This window comes from Macaca thibetana, chromosome 13 (genome assembly GCF_024542745.1).
Source record: "Macaca thibetana thibetana isolate TM-01 chromosome 13, ASM2454274v1, whole genome shotgun sequence".
Taxonomy (NCBI): Eukaryota; Metazoa; Chordata; class Mammalia; order Primates; family Cercopithecidae; genus Macaca; species Macaca thibetana.
This window is the reverse complement of record NC_065590.1, coordinates 7,239,896-7,264,609: the sequence shown is the minus strand read 5'-3', so window position 1 is coordinate 7,264,609 and position 24,714 is coordinate 7,239,896. Positions and strand designations below refer to the sequence as shown.

The following is a 24,714-nucleotide window of genomic DNA, read 5'->3' as shown; positions in this document are numbered from 1 at the left end:
AAAACACTCACACTTTTTCAGTGGGCTACAGGACAGCTTACAGTGACAAAATCAAAATTACTTAAGTTCTCAAAAGAGAAAAGGGAGAGAGAAGGACAGACAAATATTTGAATAAATAATGGCCAAAAAGATTAGCCGTTTCATAAAAATATGAGCTCATAGATTCAAGAATCTCAGCAAAACATGAGTACAAAAAACATGAAAAGAACTATAGCATGACATATTGTACTTAAAGTTTTAAAAATAAATGACAAAAAAAATTAAGAGCAACCAGTAGAAAGAAGATAATAGTAAGAATGAGAGCAAGCTTTTCATCAGACACATTTCAAGCCAGAAGGTGATGAAGTAATATATTTAAAATACTGAAAAAAAGTCTGAAATCCTAGATTGCTATAATGAGTGAATATATCTTTACAGATTTAAGAGTGAAAAAAGACTTTTTCAGATACACAAAGCTGGGAAAATTCATCAACAGATCTGCACTACTAAAAATGTTAAAAGAACTTCGTTAGGCATAAAAAAATATAGATATCTACATCTACACAAAGAAATGAAGAACACAAAATATGCAGATAAATAAATTTTTTAAAAATTATAGACCTTTAAAAATATAATTATCATAATTTATTATAAACTTTATATCTACTATTTTTTAAAAGTGTTATAATGAATAATACAAACAGGAAATAAAGTGGAATAATACAAAAACACTCAATTCATAAAAAGCCAGAAAAAGAAGTGAAATAGAACAGAACAAACATCAAATGAGAAAAACAGATAATAAATATTAATATGGCATTATATAAATCACCACAATAAATGTAAGTGGTCTAAATAGCTCAATGAAAAAGGCAAATGCAATCCTAACTAGAAAAAAAAAGCCCACTTTAAGGAGAAAGTTAGATTAAAAGTAAAAGGATGGGAAAAGATATGCAATGATATCAAACAGATAAAATTCTACAACACTGTAAGATTAGAGAAGTGGCTATACACAAAGCAGATGTCAGAACAAAGCATATTATCAGGAAAAGAAGCAGTCATTTTATAATGATAAAGGGATAAATTCATCAAGACAACATTAATCACCAGCGTTTATATACCTAATAACAGACTCTCAAAATACAAGATGAAAAACTAATAAGACCACAAGAAGAAACGACAAATCCAAAGTTAGTGTCAGAAATTTTCATAATAGTTGCCCACAAGTAGACAGAAAATTAGTAAGGATATAGAAAATGTGAACATCACTAACACTTACAGAGCATTTCACCCAACAGTAACAGAATACACATGATTTTCATATGCACACAAAACATTTACCAAGATAGACCATATTCTGGGTTTCAAAATAAGTCTCAATAAATTTAAAAGATTAAAAATATGCAAAATGCATTGTCTAATCACAGTGGAATTAAATTAGAATTAAATAATTGAAAGGTATCTGGAAAGTACTCAATATTTGAAATCAAAAGAAACTTCTAAATAACACAAGAGTCAATTAAAAAATCAAATGGGAAATCAGAATTATTTTGACCTAAATGAAAAATAAAAACATAGCAGATCAAAATTTGTGAGATGCAGCTAAAGCAATGCTGAAAACTATTTTATATTACTTAAGAATTATATTAGCAAAGAAGAAAGGATGCAAATTGATTATCTAGGTTCTACCTTCAGAACTTAGTAAAAGAAGAGAAATCAAACCAAAAGTTAGCAGAAGGCAAAAAATAATCAAAATAAGAACAAAAAGAAATAACATAGACTACAAAAAAAATTTTAAGTCATGGTGAACAACAATGATTATCTGAAAAGATCAATAAAATTGATAACTTCTTACCAGATTGTTTAGGGAGAAAAAGAGAATCATAAATTACCAGTATAAGAAATGAGACAGGGTATATTTCTACACTTCTAGCAGAAGTGAAAAGGATAAGTGAATTATGAACAACTTTTTCCCAGTGAGTTTGAAAATGTAGATTAAATGGACAAATTATATTAAAAAATCAATGGTCCTTTCAGGAGAAATAGGTACATTTAATAAACCTTTTTTTTAAGAAATTGAATCTGTAGCTCAGCAATGCACAAAGAAAACTCCAGGCCAAGATTAATTTATTGGTGAATTCTACAAAGCTACTGAGGAAAAAATAATACCAATTCTAAACAAACGGTTCCAGAATATTGAAGAGGAGGGTATAGTTTCCACTCATTCTTATGAGCTCAACATTATCTGGATCTCTAAGTCAAAAATGTCAATTTTAAGAAAAGAAAGCCAAAACTAATATCATATATATATACACACACATATATATATGCAAAATTCTTAATAGAATTTTGTACATTGAATCCAATAATATATGAAAAGAGAAATATCCCTTGACCAAGTGTGATTTGCTCCAGGAATACAACAGTGATTTGATATCTAAAAATTAACAAATGTAATTAACCACATTAATCAATGTTTAAAAATATTTACTATTCATGACAAAAACTCATAGCAGAATAGAAAATTCTTATAGGGCATCTAAAAAAATAAATGCAGTTAGTAGTAAACTTAATGAAGAAAGAATAAATGCTATCCCTGTGTTATCTGGAATACGGTATGAATGTCCATTCTCTCCATTCTATTCAATATTGTTTTAGAGGTTCTTATTATTGAAATAAGAGGAGAAAAATAAAAGGCATGCTGAGGCATGCATGATGTCAATTTTAAGAAACAAGTAAAGTTGACATTTACAGGCAATGTAGCCATATATGTACAAAATATAAACAAATAAAGCAATCTTCTGTGCACATACGTACAAAATATGAAGAATAAATAAGTGAATGTAGGCAGCTTGCAGGCTAGAAAATCAGTATGTGTAAACCAATTGTATTTATAATTGTAGCAACAAAAATCAAATTTTAAAATGTCATTTATAATAGCTTTAAATAATATAAAATGCTTGAAAAAAGATGTGGAAAAACTAGTAAAATTTAGAAATCATTGCTGAGATGAACTAAAAAATAGGTTAAATAAATGTAGATATATACCATATTAATGGATTGGAATACAAAATATTATTTTTAAAAATCCTGTTCTACTCAAATTACAGATTCAAATCGATTAAATCAAAATGCAAATAATGTTATGTAGAAATTGTCAAAATGATTCTAAGCATATATGGAAAGGTAAAAGTTGTAAAATTGTCAAAAAGAAGAAATTTGAAGAATTTATAATATCTGATTTAAGATTTATTACACAGCTACAGTAATAAAGATAGTTTAATACGGACATGAAGGTAGATCTATATTGATGGAACATAATAGAAAATCTAGAAATAAACTTATACATACAAAGTCAATAGATGCACAATAAAGTAAAGCAATTTGACAGATAAATAATTATCTTCTTAATAAAGGATTCTGAGAAACAATTGGACAGCCATATATTTAAAAAATTTTACCTCCACTTTTATTTTATCATATGCAAAAAAGTAACTCAAAATAAATGTCACATCTAAATGTGAAAGTTAAAACCATAAAAATGTAAGAAGAAAACTTCCTAGATATTATGTGTTTTGGGGCTTGAAGACAAGTTCTTAAAATTGACAAAAAAGGCATTAAACAAAAAATAAATAATTTTATATTATTAAAGTTAATATTATTACACTTCAAAGATAATAATTTTTTAAATAAAGGCATCACCTGACAGAAAATATTTAGAAAGCATATATTTGAACCTAATGTAATGAGTTGATCTAATACAAATAAAGAACTCTTCCAAGCCAATATTGAGAAGACTAACTTATTTGACTATTTGGGATGTGATAACAAAATACCACAATGAGATGGTTTAAACAAATTTTTTTCTCATACCAGAATATTATTTTATCATATTTGTCATAATTTTCATAATTGCCATAATTTCATAATTTTCATATTCTAAAATAATTATGTTCTCATAGTTCTGAAGGCTAAAGTTTCCATTTTAAGTTGTCAGTAAGGTTAATTACTGGTGAGGCCTCTCTGTCTTGCAGACAGTCACATATTCATTGTGTCTTCACATGGTCTTTTGTGTGTGTGCATACTCCTGATGTCTTTTCCTCTTCTTATATGAACACAAATTATATTGGATTAGAGTCCACCCTTATAGCCTCATTTAACTTTAATTACCTCCTTAAAAGCATTGTCTCCACATATAGTCTCACTGGGTTTTAGGGCTTCAATATATTAATTTGGGATGGGGCCACAGTTTAGGCCATAACAACAAAGAATCTGATTAAAAATTGGCATAAAGAAATTCCACTTCTACGAACAAGGAGTAGACATAGTTTTCCCTATTACTTCTGCTAAATACAACCAAGAATACAGAGACTATGCACACACACAAACACGCACACACACACACACACCATTAGAAAATCTTGAAAGGTGGAGAGAAGACAGCTTATTGGAAGGAGATGTCAGGACCAGAGGGATGAGATAAGGTAAATTCCTTGGATTTTATTCTTCCCTCACGTGCCCCAAATATGAAAATGATGAAGCCCACAAACTGGAAACATCATCAATAAAGGTGACACAAAAACCTTCAAGAAAATCCCTGCTCTCTTTACTACAGGAACAGAAATAGACAGCAGGCACAACGTGAAGCTTTTAAAGAATAATCTCTCTTTTCAGCCAAACACTACAGAAAAAAATATTGTGGCTCCAACATACACACACCTGAATATTGTCAGTGAGAATCATGTATGGAGTTATAATTTCATTGCTGCAATCCACTGACACGTTATAGTGTCAGCTGAGATCACATGTGAAGCTGGAAATCCTACTCTCACTCAACATTAGTGAGGAGAACCCCCATACTGCTTGTCAGTGGATGCTAAATGAAAAACTTGGATGCATACCTTCACCTGGCAGTAATATTTGGCAGTAATGAGGTATTTACATAGATTTAAATACAGAGTCTTACAGCATAAAGTGAAAAATATCCAGGATTCAATCAAAACTCACTTCTCATACAAAGAACCAGGAAGAGGAGAAAATATTTTCCGCAAACCAAATTTAAAACCAAACTTAAAGTTGGCATTTACTTAAAAGGTAGTAAGTAAATGCCAACATTAATATGTCAGAGATATTAAAAATTTCTGCAAAAACTTTAAAAAGCCATGATAAAAAGGCTTCAAAGACCAATTAATACATACTGATATGGTTTGGCTGTGTTCCCACCCAAATCTCAACTTGAATTATATCTCCCAAAATTCCCACATGTTATGGGAAGGACCTAGAGGGAGGTAATTGAACCATGGGAGGTGGTCTTTCCCATGCCATCCTCGTGATAGTGACTAAGTCTCATGAGATCTCATGGGTTTATCAGGGGTTTCCACTTTTGCTTCCTCCTCATTTTCTCTTCCCACCGCCATGTAAGAGGTGCCTTTTGCCTCCCACCATAATTCTGAATTTGTTTTCGCCTCCCACCATAATTCTGAGGCCTCCCCAGCCACGTGGAACTGTAAGTCCAATTAAACCTCTTTTCTTTCCAGTCTTGAGTAAATCTTTATCAGCAGCGTGAAAATGAACCAATACACATACCATGAACAAATGAAAAAAATTGAAAAATTTAATGAAGAAACAGAAAATCTCAGCAAAGAAACAGAACCTCTATAGAAGACACAAATTGTTATTTTAGAATTGAAAAATGCAATGATTTATGTGAAATGCTTAGCAGATGAGCATTTCACATAAATAGCTTAATGCCATAGACAGAGGAAAGAATCAGTGCAGCAGAAGATAGCCAATAGAAATTACCCAATATGAACAACAGGAAAAAAAAAAAAAGACTAAAAAAATTAAACTTGGCTTCAGGAACCCTTAGAATTGTAACAAGATATCTATTATTTTTGTCATGAGAGATCCAGAAAAAGAGGAGAATGGAGATGGGGCTGAAAAAGTACTTAAAGAAATCATGGCTAAAAACCTGCCAAATTCAGCTTCAGTCTCAAATCTACAGATGTAGATTTGAAGTTAGGGAAATTCAAACAGGATAAAACAAAGAAAAATAATCTATAAGAACTGAAGTTTTGTAAACTAAAAACAAAGAAAAATCTTGAGAAACATAGTAGTTTACCTGTAGGGGAAAATATGATTTTAAGTGGATTTTCCATGAAAATCCATATAGGCTAAAAGAAAGTGGCATAATATTTTCAAGTGCTTATAGAAAGAATTTATCAATTAAAAATCCTGTACTCAGAAAATATATACTTCAGGAGTTAAGAAAAAATAAAGTAACTTTCAGAGGAAGGAGAACTAAGAGAACTTTTCATTAATAGGCTTACTCTAAAAATGGCAAAGGAAGTTCTCTAAACAGAAATAGAATGATGTAAGAAAGGACTTTGTAATAATTAGGAAACAAGAAATAACACAGCAAGCAAAACATAGATTAATTCATTAAACATTTTTCTCTTGAATTTTTAAAATTATATTTGTTGAAGTAAAAAGTATAATACTGCCAGATGTGATTCTAAAGTTATAGAGAGAAAATAGTTAAGATAATTACGTTATAAATGAGAGAGAATAAAATTACAAAAAAAGACAAAAGAGCTTCATAATTCATTCAAACTGATAAAATAACATCAGTCAACTATAAGTTAGGTATGTATAAGGTAATGCCAAGAGCAACCATTAGGAAATCCGTACAAGTAAATCAAAATAAACCTTGAAAAATGTTCAGGGAACCCACAGAGAATAAAAAAGAAGCAGATAAATGAAAAACAGAGAGAGCAAAAAGAAAATAAAATTAAATAAATAAAATACCCAAATTAAGTCCTAGCACATCAATAACTACATTAAATATAAATGGTCTATATGCATCAATTAAAGATAGAGGTTGGCATAGTGGATTTAAAAAAAGCATGACTCCTCTGTATTCTGTGTATAAGAAACTCACTTCAAATATATGAAAAATAGTCATATTGAAAGTAAAAGGAGGAAAATATATATACCCTGCAATAATTAAATAAAGAAAAACAAAGGTGGCTATATTAATGTCAAAATAGTGAGATATTAAATAATAATAAATAAGTCAACACATTAAAAGGTTATATAAATTCTAACATCTATACATCAAACAACAGCGGTAAAAAGCAAGGCAAAATCTGATAAAACTGAAAGGAGAAGACGACTGATATACAATTATAACTGAAGACTTCAACAGCCCTCTCTCAACAATTGATAGAACAACTAGATGGAAAATCAGAAAGGATACTGAAGAACTGAAGAGCATATAAACTAAAAGGATTTGTTTAGCATCTAAAAAGCATTCCAGCCAACAGCCAAATATACATTATTTTCAAGTGCCAGCAGAAAATATATCAAGTTAAATTATAGACTGAGCCATAAAATAAACATCAACAAATTAAAAAGCATTGAAATAATATGGAGTGTCTTCTGACCACAATAGAATCGAACAAGAAATTATTAACAAAACCTAACAGAAAATCTTCAAACACCTTGAAACTAAGCAATATATTTCCAGATTATTCATAAGTCAAAGAGGAAATGTGAAGGAAAATGAAATAATATATAGAATTGAGTGTAAATAAAAATATTAAAATTTTAAAACATTAAAATTTGTGAGACACAGCTAAAGGAGTATATAAAGTGAAACAAGTGAAATTTATAGCAGTAAATGCAACAAAAAAAATCTCAAATCAATAATCTAAACTTCAAACTCCAGAACCTAAGGGAAAAAAGCATAATAAACTCAAAAAAATAGATGGAATGAAATAATAAGCCAAATGAAGAAATTAGGCAAATTAAAATCATACAAAAAATCAACAAAACAGTTGGTTATTTTAAAAAAAATGGCAAACGTCTAACAAGACAATGAAAATAAAGAGAAGACAAAAATTATAAATATCAGGTGGGAACGGGGATGTTACTGCAGATACTGAAGATATCAAAAGCATAATAAATAAATACTACAAACAATTCTACATCCATGTATTTGGCAACCTAGATATAACGGACCGATTCCTTTAAAAACTCAGGCAACTACAGTATGCCCAATATGAAATAGATAATGTAAATTGACCTATACATAGTGAAAACATTGAATTCTTAATTTTAAAACTTCCCAAATAGAAATGTGTAGAACTAGCTATTTTACTTAAGAGTTCTACCTAATATTTAATGAAAAATCAGCACCAATTCTACACAATGTATTCTAGGAAATAAAAGTAGGGACACCTATTTTTATCTGTTGTTACCCAGAGGGAAAACTAAACAAAGATATTACAAAAAAGAAAATTGCAGACCAATACTTACCATAAATATAGATGCAAAAAAGCCTTAACTGATAATATCAATCAGAATTATACAACATATAAAAACAATTATGTGCAAAGGCCAAGTGGGTGTTCTCCAGGGTGATTTGATGTTGCATAATCAATCAGTGGAATCCACCATATTAATAGTTAAAGAAGAAAGAGCATATTGTCATATCAATTTATTTAGAAAAAGACTTACAAAACATAACATGATTCATGATGAAACCTCTTAGAAATATAGAAATCATGGTAATTTCCTCAACTTGATCAAGAGCATCTACAAAATAATATTATGACTATTATTGCTAATCAAGCTAATGTTATATGTATATGTAATGGTGACAGACTGCTTTACCTCTAAGATTAGAAATATAATAAGGATACCCACTATCTCCATATTTATTTAACAAAACACTAGAAGTTCCACCCAGTACAATAAAGCAAGAAACAGAAATAAAGGGCATGCAGATGAAATGATTTCCTGTGAGACAATCTGAAGGAGTGTATAAAAGAACATACTAGAACTAGTAAATGAGTTCAGTGAGTTTAGCATGTAAGACAAACATTAAAAATGAGTTTTTCAAACCCTTAGCAAAGTTGGTATAGAAGGGACATACCTTAAGGTAATAAATACTATCTATGGCAAACCCACAGCCAACATTATACTGAATGGAGAAAAGTTGAAAGCATTCCCCCTGAGAATTGGAACAAGACAAGAATGCCCAGTTTCATAACTTCTATTCAACACAGCACTGGAAGTCTTAACCAGACTAATTAGACAAGAGAGAGAAATAAAGGTCATCCAAATCAGTAAAGAGGAAGTCAAACTGTTGCTGTCTGCCAATGATATGATTGTATACCTAGAAAACCCTGAAGACTCATCCAAAAAGCTTCTAGATCTGATAAATGAATTCGGTAAAGTTTCAGGATACAAATTCAATGTACACACATCAGTAGCACTGGTATACACCAATAGCAACCAAGTTGAGAATCAAATCAAGAACTCAACCCCTTTTACAATAGCTGCAAAAATAAAAATAAAATAAAATACTTAGAAATATACCTAACCAAGGAGGTGAAAGATCTCTACAAAGAAAGCTACAAGACACTGCTGAAAGAAATCACAGACACACAAACAAATAGAGACACATCCCATGCTCATGGATTAGCAGAATCAGTATTGTGAAAATTACCATACTTTCAAAAACAATCTACAAATTCAACGCAATTCCCATAATAATACCCCCATCTTTCTTCACAAAACAAGAAAAAACAATCCTAAAATTCATATAGAACCAAAAAAGAACCCACAGAGCCAAAGCAAGACAAAACAAAAAGAAAACATCTGGAGACATCACATTACCTGACTTCAAACTATACTGCAAGACTATAGTTATCAAAACAGCATGGTAGTGGTATAAAAACAGACACATAAGCCAATGAAACAGAGCAGAGAACCCAGAAATAAACCCAAATACTTACAGACAACTGATCTTTGACAAAGCAAACAAAAACATAAAATGGGGAAAGGACACCCTATTCAACAAATGGTGCTGGGATGGATCAGAGAATTAAATCTAAGACCCGAAACCATAAAAACCCTAGAAGATAACATCAGACAAAAAATACTTCTAGACATTGGTTTAGGCAAAGACTTCATGACCAAGAACCCAAAAGTAAATACAACAAAAACAAAGATAAATAGATGGGACTTAATTAAACTAAAAAGCTTTTGCACAGCAACAGAAATAATCAGCAGACTAAACACACAACCCACAGAGTGGGAGAAAATCTTCCCAAACTATGCATCTGACAGAAGACTAATATCCAGAATATACAAGGAACTCAAGCAAATCAGCAAGAAAAAAATAAATAACCCCATCAAAAAGTGAGCTAAGGACATGAACAGACAATTCTCAACAGAAGATACAGAAATGGCTGACAAATAAATACAAAAATGCTCAACGTCACTAATTATCAGGGAAATGCAAATCAAAGCCACAATGTGATTCCACCTTACTCCTGCCAGAATAGCCATAGTTTAAAAATCAAAAAATAATATGTTCTCAATAGATTGGATGACACACACCTCACATTGGTGAGAGAGATCTTCTTTACTCAGACTACTGATTCGAATGCTAATCTCTTCCAAAAACACCTCACAGACACACCCAGAAACAATGTTTTACAAGCTTTCTGGGCATCCCGTATCCCAGTCAAGTTAACACATAAAATTAGCCATCATATTCAGACAAAAATTTGTATGCAAATTCTCAAAGAAGCTTTATTTGTAATAGCCAATAATGCAAACAACTAAAATGTCTAAAAATGGATAGTTAAACTAATTGTGCTGTATCCATAAAATGGAATCCTCCTCAGCAATAAAAACGAATGAAGTATTTTATTGATACATACAGGAAAATGGATGAAACTCAAAATTTATACTGAATGAAAGAAGTTAGACAAAACAGTACATATTACATGATTACATTTATATATACTAAAATATGTAACGCATTAAGAAAGATGACACACATCAGAGGCTGCCTGGGAACAGTGACGGCAGATGGAGAAGTTAAAGGTAAATTACAAAGGACATAATGAAACTTGCAGAAATTACGGATATGTTTATTATCTTAATTTTGGTGATGTTTTCATAGATACATGTATATACACAAACTAATCAACTTGTACACTTTGAAAAGGTGCAGTTAATTGTATGGCAATTATACTTCAATAAAGCTGTTTAAGAAAACCATATGTGACTGTATAGAATAGTTTCTGTGCCAATTATCTTAAGCCCCAGGGATAAAAGATTTTTCCTACCTGAAGTCCAGAGCCCTCCTCCCTATGGCCCCATTTTATATCCTAGAATGACTAACGGGGGAAGTTTGATTTGCTTCAAGGAAAACCTTGCCCTCACATAGAGAGTTGTGCTCTGTTCTTTTGTTCCTCAAAAGAAAATCAAACAATAATTTAACATCAGAATATTTTCTAATATCTTGGTTATTCATTCTTAAGACCCCATGTGAGGCATCAAAAGGACCAGAATAGTCTGGACTCAGTAGAATACTTTTCTATCTCTCTTCTTCCATCCAGAGTTTTCAAAAAGTTTGGGTTATTATCTTAACTAAAGTGACCTACTTACAAATATAATGTAAATCCACAAATATAAAGTCAAGTCATCTAAATTTTGACTCTCTGCTTCAACATTTCAATTTATCTTTTTAGGATATAAATGCCTCAAATTTTAAAATTTTATAAACATAATGTTGCAACTACATTTCATTTATATTTCACTCAAAATATTTCAATGCTTTTTGCTAAACTACGAGAAATTTCCTTAAAGTATCAGCTTATGTCAGGAATCACCTTGTTGTGTGTTCCTAAACAAGGCATTTGTTTATGGATAATTGCTGCAGGACATTTGTTTTCCTTGGCCACCAAGATCCAACCACGTTCTGATCGGAAGAATACTCCACAGAAAGGGGCAGGGGCAGGTACGTTCTCTCCCACACCTTGCAAAGTAAAATGCAATCAATTGACACATCCTTGACTACTGACATCTTCCTGCTTAGAACTTTTAATCTTTGGTTTAACACTCATTCATGGCAGACGTACCATTGGCTTAAATATTCTGCCATGACAAAGGAGGTCATCTATTATGTATTAATAATTATGTGTTTTACATCTTACTCCTCTAGATCCTTCACATACACTATCACTCAGTTTCAGTTAGTTCCAATGAATTTCTGTTACATGCAATTAAGAATCCTAAATGCCCTGCAATTGCTAAAAAGGAAAAAGAAAAAAAGAATCCTAAATGATACATAAATGTACATGTTCATAGCATTAGTTTGTTTTCACACTGCTATAAAGGCATACCCAAGACTAGGTAATGTAAAAAGAAAAGAGATTTAATGGACTCACAGTTACTCAGGACTGGGGAGGCCTCAGGAAACTTACAATTATGGCAGAAGAGGAAGAGGCACATCTTACATGGCAGTAGGAGAGAGAGAATGGTGAGCACACCATCAGATCTCATGAAAACTCACTCCTATCATGAGAACAGCACAGGGGAAACCGCCCTCGTGATCCAACCACCTCCCACCCAGTCTTTCCCTTGACATGTGGAGATTACAATTCAAGATGACCTTTGGGTGGGGAAACAAAGCCAAACCATATCATTCATATACATGTTTGTACATCAATGCCAATAATGCATTTCCTGTTGGGTCCTGGTAAGACACTACTGTATATTTTCAGTAACTTATGGTATTGGAAAGAAGACTAAACTTTCCAGAAGTCAAGCAATTTCAAACTCTTTTCTTAGTAGCTAAGAGAATGAGCTTTGCAGCCAAACCCTGGAGTTCATATCCAAGTTCCTTCATTCTGTATGATGTAGAGCAAGTTACTTATTCTTAGTTTTAGTTTCTGCATCCATAAAGAGGGAATAATTATAATTCCACCCTTGCAGAGTTTAGTGAGGAAAACATAATTAATCCACATAGAACACTTAGCAGAGAGTCTGGTACATAATGGGCACTTGGTAAATGTTAGTTTATTTCTATTGTTATTATTACTTTTGCTGTTGCTCTTTTACTGTGTACTCTGATGGCCCATGTTTCAATGCCAACTCCAACTGAATTAGTCTTGTCACTTGAAGAAAATGACATATGCTCTTTAGTTTTTGGTTCTGTCATCTATACAACAGGGATAATAAAATGATTATTAAAGAATAATAAGATAATGAAGGCAAAGTACTTACACAGTGTCTGGTAACACACTGCAAATATTAGATATTATTTTAACTAATATTGCATCATTGCATGTTTCTGGGCTTTGCATTTTTCCTTTACATAACGAGGGTACTGAAAGTAAATTAAGTTGTCTGCTATTGCAGGTTTAAAGTAATTCTATGTGTTCTCTAACTAATCATTGAGATAAATTCAAACAAAAATCCTAGACCCTCTAGAGCCCTGTTTCTTATAGTGAAGTCAAAGACCTCTTGAATCAGAAACACCAAAAATGCTTATTAAAATGCAGATCTCTGGGCCTTACTCTAGATTAATAAAATTGGGATTTTCATGGTGTAGTTCAGGAAGCTACATTTTAAAATAAACTCCCTAGGTAATATTTATATTCATTAAAGTTTAAGAACAGCTGATCTGGGCTGTATCAATGGGAAAAATTATAAATAAAACATTTCACTTCATTAACCAAGAATATGTGAATTTCAGCCTATTTAGAAATACATACACTCAAACACACTAATATAATGTGTCCCATCTGTATGTGTGTGTGTGTGTGTACCCCTGCAAAGCTATAACTCACACTGTAGTCATAATATGAGTAAAGAAGAGAATAGTTGAATTGAATCTAAGTAATGCTAAGTGATTTTAGATTAACTGTATAGAAATAACATACATATTTGCTGTCAGGAATAGATGTCAGACAGATCTGAGCTGACTTCTTCTAATATAATGTATAATTCTTGGAATATCTGGATGCAGCTTGACTTTTGGCTTACTCAATCTCACAAATTATGTTTTTACCGAGTACTTGCACCTGTACACAGGCAGGTTTTAAACCAGTTTCCAGAGCAATCAGGAGAGTTGGAGGTATGCTAAAACCCTCCAGCAAGTGTATTTTATTATGGTAGTCGGGACTTCATTCTGCTTGGAAGTACCAAATATATCTGTGGAGGGCTACTTTGTGGTCATTTGCCTCAGAATCCATTGACATATATCCTTTTGCTTGGCCTGTTAGTGAATCAACAGGAATAACTGAGAAGGCATGAAACTTCTACTTATTATCAAACTGTGTTTTCTTGAGTCGATGGAAGAAATTTTGAAGTTGTATATTCTCCACATGAGTTTTTATTTGTTGCCAATCAGATCACATGTGAACCTTAATGAAAACTTTAATGAGATACCATCTCACACCGTCAGAATAGTTATTATTAAAAAGTCAAAAAGTAACTGATATGGTGAAGTTGTGGGGAAAAAGAAATGCTTATTCACTGTTAGTGGGAGTGTAAAAGACAATGTGGAAGACAGTATGGCAATTCTTCAAAGACCTAAAAACAAAAATACCATTCAACCCAGCAAACCCCAATACGGGGTATATAATCAAAGGCATATAAATTGTTCTCTTATAAAGATACATACACAGGTATGTTCATTGCATCACTATTCACAATAGCATAGACATGGAATCAACCTAAATGTCCATCAATGGTAGACTGGATAAAGACAATGTGGTACATATACACTATGGAATACTATGCAGCCATAAAAAAGAATGAGATCATGTCCTTTGCAGGGTCATGGATGAAGTTGGAGGCCATTATACTTAGCAAACTAACGCAGGAACAGAAAAGCAAATACCACATGTTCTCACTTATAAGTGGAAGCTAAGTGATGAGAACTCATGGACACATAGAGGTGAACAACACACACAGGGGCCTATCTACGGGTGTAGGGTAGGCAGAGGGAGAGGATCAGGAAAAATAACTAATGGGTAGTAGGGTTAATACCTGGGTGATGTAATCATAGATACAACAAACCCCCATGACACACATTTGCCTATGTAACAAACTGCACATGTACCCCAAACATAAAATAAAAGTATAAAAAAAGAAGCCTACCTTTAATTACATTTGCAGAAAATACTTTTTTTAAACCTAAACAAATACTAGTCCTACACTCTGTATCTCTGTATGTGACTGGATATTGAAGAAAAATGGAGAGATTAATCTTCAGAAAGGCAATAAATACAACATCAGAAACTGTAATCAAAGTGACCTCACCAGATAGAGAGGGCTCTTAAAGGCCTACCTCTATGACATCTAAGCCTAGGCTGAAAGTCCTTTTCTCATATGTGCTTAGAAAAAGGCTATTGGAAAGATGAGTGCACCTCAACCTGTCTTTAGACTTCTAATCATGTCAATGCAAAGAAAAAGCTAAAAATAAACTCATTGTTTACTTGTAGAAAAAAGTATTACAAGAAGTGTTTACGTGTATTTTCATATTTTGTGTAAAACATATTACCGAAGGTGTTTCTAGTACTGTAAAGATTAAACATAGATAGTAACCTTGCAAATTTATTTGCCATCTTCATTTCTCGAAGTTCCAAAAATTTCTATTTATAACTTCTAAAAGGGTTTATTAAATCTAGGTTTCATCAGTTACTAATTATATATGATGGTTAGGACAGGTATTAAATGTTTCAATATTTTTATTTTCTTACCTGGAAAATGGAAATAAGCATGTTTAATTCAGTAGATGGCTCTACAGAATAAACAAGTCCAAGCATGTAAAATGATTATAAAAAATTTGGTACATAAGAAGACTATATATACGTGTGTGTGTGTGTGTGTGTGTGTGTGTGTGTGTGTGTGTATTTGAGACAGAGTCTCTCTCTGTTGTCCAGGCTGGTATGTAGTGGCATGATGTTGACTCACCACAACCTCCGTATCCCAGGTTCAAGCAGTTTTCCAGCCTCAGCCTCCTGAGTAGTTGGGATTACAGGTACCCACCATCACTCCTGGCTAATTTTATTTTATTTTTTATTTTTTTTTCAGTAGAGATAGGATTTCACTGTATTGGCCAGGCTGGTCTCGAACTCCTGACCTCAAGTGATCCACCTACTTCAGCCTCCCAAAGTGCTGGGATTACAGGCATGAGTCACTGTGTCAGGCTGAGAAAACTTGATTTATAATATTGATAATTATAGGACCGACACAGTATCATTGACAATATTATTATTATTATTATTATTATCATTGCTATAAGTACCTCAAATGGGAGATGGCCATGAAGATATTGCCTGTATACTCCTGAAACAGTGTGTGGAGGAAGTGAGTGAGAAAACGTGTAAAATTCTAGAATCAATTTCTGAGTTACTAATTCCTGAATATAAAGCCAATGAAGTACCCCTGAGGCATCTGTTTTGGTGACCATTTGATGCATATTCGAATCAAACCCTGGATAATGAATGATGAGTGATCTCATTAGTAAGCATACTATAAAGCTCTACACAATGATCGTCACTCACAGTATCATCTATTGTCAGTTGTCAAATCCTTGCAAACTAACATTCTTGAATATACTAATTACAAAAGGGACTCCCCCAAGTTAAGAAATTTGGTGCTTCTCAGAGGTCAAGTATAAATGACAATCCAGGCTGGGCACAGTAACTCACGCCTGTAATCCTAGCACATTAAGAGGCCGAGGTGAGGGGATCACCTGAGGTCAGGTGTTTGATATGAGCCTGACCAACATGACGAAAACCCATCTCTGCTAAAAATACAAAAACATTAGCCAGGCGTGGTGGCACACATCTGTAATCCCAGCTACACGGGAGGCTGAGGCAGGAGAATCACTTGAACCTGGGAGACAGAGGTTGCAGTGAGTTGAGATCATGCCACTGCACTCTAGCCTGGGCAACAGAGCAAGACTCCATCTCAAAAAAAAAAAAAAAATACTCCCAAAATAAATGACAATCCATGAAAAATATATTAGGAAAAGACTTACTTGGAAAAACAATTATCATCCTTCACCATCCAGCGCAGGCCAGGAGTTGAGTGTTTTCTGAAAGTAAAATATATCTCATTTGTTTGTCATGTAATCAATAAGCAGTACGAAGACAAATAGAAATCATCAGTTACCTTAGAAATTAGGTCATTTTCAAAATCTTTAATTAAGAGCAAAAATGTCTAAATAATCTCAGTGGCTTAGATGAATGTGAGATTCTTGTACCTACATTATTAAGGGGCAAATTATGGTGAGCTTCTTCACATATCTATTCCTCCTTTACTGTTTTATGAATATGAGATTAGTATTTAAGTGTAATAACTACTTTATTGGAGTAATGGCTTTTTTTTAAGTAACTTACTTTTTAAAAGATTTTGCAGGCTCCTTTAAAAATCTAACTATGCTCTATTAAACAGCTTTAAGAACTAAACACTGTTCTCTAGCTTGCTGAGTAAATATGAATTTCACAGTTAAATACATAAAATAATGATTACATCCAATGGTCATGAGGGACATGTTTTTAGAAGTATACTAATTAAACTACATCCTTCAGACAACATGTCTCTACACTTACTAGCAATGAACCATATCTGATTGGTCATTAAGTAATTAGGAATGCTAATGTAAATAAAGTGCCATTCAAACAGGGGCTTTGAGACTGGAGATGAATCATATATTTTGTCTTCAGGTCTGAACTATATACAGATCAATCATATAAAACAACCAAAAAAAAAAAAAGTACTGAATGCAAAAGAAAAAGATGGTTTTGTCCCTCACTACTAACTAGAACCTATATTTTTAAGTAGTTTTTTTTTAATTTTACTGACAATATAAAAGTGTTGTAAGCAATAAGAGGAAAAATGGTTTAGATTATGATCCTGCGTTTTTCCATGCCTGTCATAATTTATGCTTGCGTATGTGAATCTAGCTCCTTTCAGCAAAGATAAGAGGTTCAAGAAGATACTAAGTCATGAAGATAGAGATGGAGATGGGAATATAAGTGGGACTGGCCCAGAAAGAGAAATACTGGATACAGGCAAAACGTGGGAATTGAAGCTACTGGAGGGAAACGGAAATGAGGAGAAATGACAGCGTTTGAAGTTAATATGAACCTCACAGTAACAGATTAGAACTAGAAATCTTCAGGATTCCTTAAATCTGGAGTATAAATCAAGGAAATGTAATAAAAATATTTACTTTAGTATTAAACTACAGTAAAAGCGATAAATTGTATAAAACAAATTCGAGTGATAAAATGTCTTTCAAAACCGGAAATTTTTCAAAAGGATGATTTGTTTTACATGCTAAAAACTCACCCAGCATCTGGCAGGTGCAAAATAAATATTGGTTAAATTAATTATTTAAATTTAACTAAAAAATAAATTACTTTTTCTAGAAAGTAAACAAAGTCTCGGCCGGGCACGGTTGCTCACACCTGTAATCCCAGCACTTTGGGAGGCCGAGTCCGGCAGATCACGAGGTCAGGAGATCGAGACCATCTTGGATAACACAGTGAAACCCATCTCTACCAAGAATACAAAAACAATTAGCCGCGCGTGGTGGCGGCGTCTGCAGTCCCAGCTACTCGGGAGGCTGAGGCAGGAAAATGGCGGGAACCCGGGAGGCGGAGCTTGCAGTGAGCCGAGATCGCGCCACTGCCCTCCGGGAACAGAACGAGACTCCGTCTCAGGTAAAAAAAAAAAAACAAGAAACCTTTCAATAATGTCTCCACACTCCTGCCCCATTGAAGCCATCTTTTGTGATTAAGGTACAATTTACTTTCAGTAAACTGCACAATTATTAAGTGGAAAGCTTGATAACGCCATATATAAATACATACCCAGTAAATCACCCTCTAGATAAACATACAGCACATTTCCATAACACCAGGAGATTTTTTCTATGTGATTTTTGTGTCAATACCAAATTCTTCAAAAATAGTCAGCATAGTTTTACCTGCTCTTGAATTTCTTATAAATGGAGGCGCATACTGTGCACTGTTTTATATCTGCTCTCCCTCAGTCAGCATAATGTTCTTACCATTCAACCATGTTTTATATGTGTCATACATATACATATATACAAATGTTGTCATATAACTACATAAAATGTTTGTCATACATATAATATGTATTTGTCATACATATACATTAAAACTTGTGTTATTCTTTGTTATTGCTGCATAGGACTCCATTGTATCAACAGACAAAAATTTGTTTATCCATTTTCTTATTGAAGGGCATTTAGATCAAGTTCGGTTTGAAATTCTTGTGCAAGTCTAGTGCACATGTTTACTCATGTCTATTGCCTGTGTATCATGAGTAGAATTGCTAGGACATAGGAAAGGATGTATTTAATCTTGTCTGAAGCTGACAGACTGTTTTTCCCAATGTCATTGTACCATTATACATTCATGCAAAGTATGCAGCCACCCCATAGCCGCAGTTTACGTTTCATCTATTCTGGGTAGTATGCAGTGACAGTTTAGGGTGGTGGTTTTAATTTGCATTATTCTCATTTCTCATAGTGTGGAGGAAATTTCCATATGATATATTCATATGGTCATCTGAATATCTTCTTATTGAAGGAAAGTTTTTTCATATATTGTGCAAAGAAATGATGCCATGTTATAAAAATATTTGAACCTCTTTACCTTGCGCAAGACATAAAAATTTATTTGAGATCGCTTATAGATGTAAAAGTGGAAGCTTAAATAATAGGCTTCTAGAACAGGGGTTTCAAATTACAGCTCAAAGGCCAGTCTGGACCACACCTGTCTTACTTTCTCTTATTTTAAGATACTGTTTATCTGCATTAGTTGTAGATTCACATTCGATAGTAAGAAAGAATACAAATCCATTCTTGGAAAAAAAAAACAACAACAACAAAGAATAGAGCACAGTTATGATTTTAAACCAAGTATTTCACAATTTCATATTTTTATATGCTTTAAATCATTTGCTTAATAATGATATTGTTGTTATTGGAATTCCAAGATGGGTATTAATAAAAAGTGTACTCATTAAAGCAAAGAAAAGGGAAGCAAGAATGAGAAAGAGTAAGAAACGGATCCTAAAAGTAAAAGTTGAAGACAAAATATAATTTTTAAGGAGCATTTTTATATCCTCAATTTTCCAGATTTCAACACATTTTTTTCCACTCATAATGGGTCATGGGGAAAAAGGAGAAAGAGAAAATAGTCTTCATTTTATAACTTAAAAACCAAAAGAAGAATATTAAATTGTTTTTGAAGAGAAGGCCATAACTAATTTTATTTTTCAGACTTATATGAAAATCATCCTATTGGGAGATCCAAGTTATAAACCAACTACTCATTTCATAATTTTTGTTGTGAAATACATCATGCGTGTGTTTGTAGGAGGATGTTTCATAGTTAGTTTCATCTTTTAAATTTCCCCTAAACCGTTTTGTCTCATTAGGTTTTACTTTCACTATACATTTTAGCCACGTTTTTAGGCATGTGTTTTCAGGTTACCTTTATTCCTTTTAAAAAATTATATATTCGTAATTATATTAAACTCAAATTTTTAATTTATCCTCATGGTTAAATGAAATTAGTTTTCCTGTGGTTTTAGGAATGTGGATGTGGCTCAAGATACTTCTCTAGCTTCCGGGTTCTAGGACTTCTCTTCTATGATGCTGCTACGACTAAGTATTGAAAACATAATCGGCCGGGCGCGGTGGCTCAAGCCTGTAATCCCAGCACTTTGGGAGGCTGAGACGGGCGGATCACGAGGTCAGGAGATCGAGACCATCCTGGCTAACACGGTGAAACCCCGTCTCTACTTAAAATACAAAAAAAATTAGCCGGGCGAGGTGGCGGCGCCTGTAGTCCCAGCTACTCGGGAGGCTGAGGCAGGAGAATGGCGCGAACCCGGGAGGCGGAGCTTGCAGTGAGCGGAGATCGCGCCACTGTACTCCAGCCTGGGTGACAGAGCGAGACTCCGTCTCAAAAAAAAAAAAAAAAAAAAAAAAAGAAAAGAAAACATAATCTTTCTTCTAGTCACTTCTTTAGTGCTTTCTGTTTTGTCCCCCACTAGTATCTACACCAATTCTGTCCTTTACTTCAAGAATACCTGTCCAGAATAATTCATATTCTATTCCCATCGGTTTCTCATCAGTGTGGGGCACTGTCTTCTCACTGAAAAGTCTGGAAATCTCTGAGTGTCTTGGTTATCCCAGCTACCTTAGGTGTTGCCTCAGTCACTTGCACTCATTGTCAAATTGCCAACCGCAAAGCCCCAGCCTAGTTACGACTGTGATTCTCAGATGAGCCAACTACGTCCTCCTGTTTCAGTGGGGACATCTACCTTGGGATGAGAACTTCTTGGAGAATTCTGTGAGTTAGTACTTACTTATCTGTCAAAAGATAAGGAAAAAAGGTCATGATTGTCTAACAGGGTACATGAATCCCCAAATAAATTATCTTACAAAAATATCACACTTGCTTTTCTACGTTTTCACTACTGGTAAAAATGAAACAAATAATTCACATTAGAATAAAATCTGTAGGCTGGTATAACAAGCTAAGACAATTACTTTTACATATAAAGCAAGTCCTTCAAATAAATGTTTTACACACAAACTTAGGTTTTAAAAAAAATAAGATAAGTATTTACCTTAATTTTTTTTGTCCACTAAGAGACCCCATTTCTCAAACTGACATTAAAGTGGACTGCAGCTCAAACCCTACAAAGAATAAAATGCATGTCACAAGCTGGATACACACATGTGCATATTACATACATGGTAAATGGCTAACCCTGCTGTGCATACAACTTCCATGAGTAGTTTTACCCTGTAAAAATACTGTAGCCTATCTTGAATCAAACTGTAATGGAAAAAAAATAAAAGATAATGCTTGCCTACTATAGACATTTGCTCAGGCATTTTAAAAAATGCAAAAAGTATAATGTCTTGAGGACTAAGGTTATTGAAGATGGGATACAAGTCAACATTGCTTACAAATAACAACATGGAGAATACAGTCAACACATTCATGTGGACAGCTAATGAGTGGTTGTATATTGCACATCTTCTATCTGGGTTATTCCTCTTGTTCAATTCTAAAGATTTACATGAACTTGGATCCTTTATGATAATTTTTAAAATAATATTACATTAAGCTTTCCTGGTCTAATAACCAGCTTTAAGAAGTACAGTGGAAGAGTATAAAAATTTCTATATCTTCTCATACTTTTGAAGCCAATTTTATTTTTATTATGATGTGATGCTTTAGTTACCAGCATGCTAAAAATAAAATTGACTGAATTACATGATTTTGTCCACAACATTGTCCACAACACTGAAGCCTCTTTTTGCTAAAATATTACAAAATGAATTCAGTAAACACTTTCTATTTCCAACGGCCTACGTGAGTGATGAATTCAACTTTTTTAAAAAAATAAATTACAGCTAAGCTGGGCTGAGGACAGCTAGGTTAAATCCTGCAAACCAAAGCCAAGCACCCCAAAGTCGAAAACTCTAACACTTTCCATCCAGGATAGAAAAATCAGCATCCAAATAAAGAGAACCACAAGATTGATCACGTGACCAATCAAAAACCATGACTCTATTATTTGAACTAAGAGTTACTCTAGCTTGACGTTTCTGCCTTCATTATTATTGGTGGTTCCTAGAGTCACAGCTTCAATGTCAAATGTGAGAGTGGACACAGAAGTAATTGCAAGTAACTGATGAGGCATTTCTTTTCCACTGACAAAAATTGCACCATTTGTACCAATGCACATAGCTTTATCCTGCTGCAGAGAGTCCTAGACATTCTGTTTTTGATTTGTGTGTTTGTTTGTTTTGTTTTGTTTTGTTTTTTGAGATGGAGCCTCGGTCTGTCACCCAGGCTGGAGTGCAGCGGCGTGATCTCGGCTCACTGCAAGCTCTGCCTCCGGGGTTCACGCCATTCTCCTGCCTCAGCCTCCCAAGTAGCTGGGACTACAGGCGCCTGCCACCACTCCCAGCTAATTTTTTTGTATTTTTAGTAGAGACTGGGTTTCACCACGTTAGCCAAGATGGTCTCGATCTCCTGACCTCATGATCTGCCCACCTCGGCCTCCCAAAGTGCTGGGATTACAGGCATGAGCCACCGTGCCCGGCCAAAATTCTGTTTTTATGACACACTCCTCTACTGCCTCTTCTGTCTTGTAGTCCCACAGTTTCAACTCTAAATATTAATGTCTGCCCAGAGAAATAAGTTAGAGCTCTGGAGTCGAGAACACCTGAATATTCAGAATCGTTCCAGCATGATGTATTTCTTTGATTGCTCAGACTGTTCCCCTCAAAACCAGCTGTCCACTCATGAGGCACAAATATGGAATGAACTATCTGACAGACACTCCAAGGACTCCGCTCCTGTCAGCCATCTCCTCGGTGCAGATTCTGAAATGATCATCAACATTGGAGTCCATGTGCAATACTATGAATTCAGTTTCAGAACATACATATACATCCTCAAAGTGATTTGAAGTACATTTACAAAACTGGAGCCTGTCATCTTGTGCCGTAAAGTTGTCATCCACATTACACCATTGTACTATGATGCCTCCAGGTTTCTCTATCAGTTCTTCTATCTGTACTGGTGGGCAAGATGCTACAGTTCCATACTTAAGAATGTGGTCTTTCATGATGTTAAGAATAGAGTCATCCAACTGAGCAGATAAACAAGGCACATCAACCAGTAAAGGAACTTCTTGTATGCCGTCCAACTGAACATGCAAGGCCTTTTTGGCAAAGCTCCACAGTTTCTCATTCTCTTCTCCTACACCACCAACCATGGCAATCTCACCTTTTCGTACTAAACCCTCTGGAGTGTTGACTCTGTGTTCTATGAGCTTCTGGCAATCATCTAGTGGTGGTTTAATGGTCTGTTTAATGGTGCCCACCTCTTGCAAAAGGGTCACCAATCATTCATCCAGGAGCTTTGCAAGGGTTCCCTTTAAATCATTAATATGTTGTTTAAGAAATCCCTTTTCTGTGATGCACTGTCTTTGATCTCTGTGCCTCCCACAGCCCCTCAAGTGGTGACCCAGCTGCCACCGGTAGTTTCTTTTTTTTTTTTTTTTTTTTTTTTTTTTTTTTTTTTTTTTTTGAGACGGAGTCTCACTCTGTCACCCAGGCTGGAGTGCAGTGGCGCGATCTCGGCTCACTGCAAGCTCCGCCTCCCGGGTTCACGCCATTCTCCTGCCTCAGCCTCCTGAGTAGCTGGGACTACAGGCGCCCGCCACCGCGCCCGGCTAGTTTTTTTTATTTTTAGTAGAGACGGGGTTTCACCATGTTAGCCAGGATGGTCTCGATCTCCTGACCTCGTGATCCACCCGCCTCGGCCTCCCAAAGTGCTGGGATTACAGGCTTGAGCCACCGCGCCCGGCCCACCGGTAGTTCTTGCCACCTCCACGTTCTTGAGGGCCTCCTGAAGCAGCAGCTCAGGCTCTAGCTCCATCATCTGCCTCATGCAGCTGCTGGAGTGAGTTCCCGACTGTTGAGTCTGGAGTTTTCTGATGGGAAGATATTTACCTACTGATGTAAGTATATTAGTGATTGTAGGATTATGCATGTTTCCTGTTTTTTGCTGAACTTGTATTTTTATTTTTGTGTTTTTGCTTTATATTTTTCTAGGAATATTTCCATTTTATCTAACTTTTCAAATGCATTGGCATAAAGTTATTGATTGTATTTATTTAATATTTTCCAAATCTCGAGTTGCTGTTTCTTTTCCGCTCCTCATTATATTGATTCTTTCCATACTGGTTTCTACATATGTGCCTTATGTATAGATTTCCTCTATTCCACAGTCATCTCATAAGTAGGCCATAGACAATTTTCATTTTTGCAGTTTGCCAAAT

General features: G+C 34.2%; 1 pseudogene; it reads right to left on the bottom strand.

The window, feature by feature from the left end:
* Positions 1–12,074: 12,074 nt before the first annotated feature.
* Positions 12,075–24,323, bottom strand: LOC126933817 (cytokine receptor-like factor 3; annotated as a pseudogene).
* Positions 24,324–24,714: the final 391 nt, after the last annotated feature.